Below are 1,993 nucleotides of genomic sequence, written 5' to 3' on the forward strand. Positions count from 1 at the left end.
AACTTATAAACCAAGTAAGGTCACAGCATAATTACATATTGCAGCTCATTAAGATACTGGTTGAGGCTAATCACTCAAGTTTTCCTTTTACTCTTCACTTTAGCATGAGACCAAAGAAGTATCGCTCTTACTAACTAATGATACGGAGATTGATCTATCTTCAAGAACTTTTCGTAAACTAATTGACACACCTAGGAATTATATCCTCATCTTGCTTGTTATTATAATTTTTAAAGATTTGCATGGTGGGAATATAAAAATCTTTGAACCATAAATACTTGCAACTTCATAAAGAATTTCATATTTTAATTTAACAACTAACCCACTCAAGCTAATCAGTTCATATTAGGAGGGTATTTTCTTCAAGGAGAGTAAATAGGAAAAATCAGAAAAAGTGCTTTGCCAGCCTCTCGATTACCCCATTTTGTACTAGTATAACGTTAGCCTAAAACCAATCAAAGTGGGGAAAGTTATACTCCTTTATAAATTTTGATTTTGTAAATTTATCACTTCCTCAAGCAACACCAAAAGAGAAAATCTACCGTGAACTTACCTCAAGTTCAAAGAAGTGTCCTTCAGACTCACTTCTCCACTTCCTTCACTTCACCAAAAGCAAACACAACCCTGGTTATGATAATTATGCATGGTTTAGGAGCACTTCTTTTCCATGTCGCTGCTAGAGGCATAATAAAGCACATGTATTAAACCAGCTATCAACTGAAAAACAAAACAAAACAAAAACAAAATGATGAGACGCTCATAATCATTTCACCATCAAAAAAATATGGTCTAGTCAACTCTAAGAAAAGGACATCAGGAAAAACATTACTTGACACATGAACTTACCTGAAAGTTCAGAGATCAAGTGTAAAAACATCATTTGCCCATAATTATGAAATGGAATTAAAATGTAAGAACTGCAAATGGTCAACCTTGTCAAGTACCATCATCCTAGTTTATAAAGCTTTAGTTTCAATAGCAATGGCAATTGACATGAACAAAAAAGAAAAAATTGTTGGAAGATTTCTATTTTTGGGAGATTTACTTAGAGAGATTTCAAGGTAATCCTGATTTTGTGATTATATTTTGGTAGATGATTATTTTCTTCCTTTCTTGTAGAGATGATTATTTTCTTCTTTTCTTGTAGATTATGCTTTCCTTACTTGTAGAGTTGCTTGTTGTATTTTTATCCCTATATATATAGGGTATATTGTCAAAGGGAAAAATGTAGAAATTTTACTTCCTAAAAACTCTAATGGTACTAGAGTCCGGTCCTTCTACTAGCAAGAAAACAATAACCTTACTTTCCAAAACAACCTATCTGTTGTTTGTCTATCAGTTGTTCGTACAATGTAGTGCATACAAGTTTGCTGCAATCTTTGAACTATTCTTGTCTACAATTGAAATTATGAGTTCTATGAAGGAAACACCTGCAAAGGAGATGTCTTCATCAACCACTGTCGAATTTGTCCAACCACCGATGGTGTCGCAATCATTTGGAGAAGGTTCTTTGTCTTCATTACAAATTACCAGCCACAAACTCGATGATAAAAATTTTCTGCAATGGTCTCGCTCCGTTCTCTTGGTGATTCGTGGACGAGGAAAGATTGGGTATCTCAATGGAGAGGCGCAATGGCCAGAAGTCAGCGATCCACCATATGCAAATTGGGAACTCAATCTTCATGGCGTGGCTAATTAATTCAATAGAACCACAAATAAGTCGCACATACCTATTTCTATGCATTGGAAAAGCAATTTGGGATACTGTCAATAGAAATTATTCTAATCTTGAGAATGCATCTCAAGTTTTTGAGATCAAGAATAAACTAAAGGAGTTACGCCAAAGAGCTATGGAGGTAATAAAGTACTATAATGAATTGCAGATTTTATGGCAAGAATTAGATCTACACTACGAAGCCGATTGGGGAGACCTTGATGAAAGTCTAAAATTTAGAAGACACTTGGAGAAAGAACGCTTATACAAGTTCCTCAC

The 1,993-nt window shown here is 34.5% G+C and overlaps 1 non-coding gene across 1 annotated transcript; it reads right to left on the reverse strand.

Annotated features, from left to right (window-relative positions):
• Positions 1–809: 809 nt before the first annotated feature.
• LOC120252461 lies at positions 810–874 on the reverse strand. The gene has a single exon (XR_005533995.1). It is a non-coding gene; the product is annotated as a small nucleolar RNA snoR101 (small nucleolar RNA).
• Positions 875–1,993: the final 1,119 nt, after the last annotated feature.

The sequence above is a fragment of the Dioscorea cayenensis genome, chromosome 20, assembly GCF_009730915.1.
Source record: "Dioscorea cayenensis subsp. rotundata cultivar TDr96_F1 chromosome 20, TDr96_F1_v2_PseudoChromosome.rev07_lg8_w22 25.fasta, whole genome shotgun sequence".
NCBI lineage: Eukaryota > Viridiplantae > Streptophyta > Magnoliopsida > Dioscoreales > Dioscoreaceae > Dioscorea > Dioscorea cayenensis.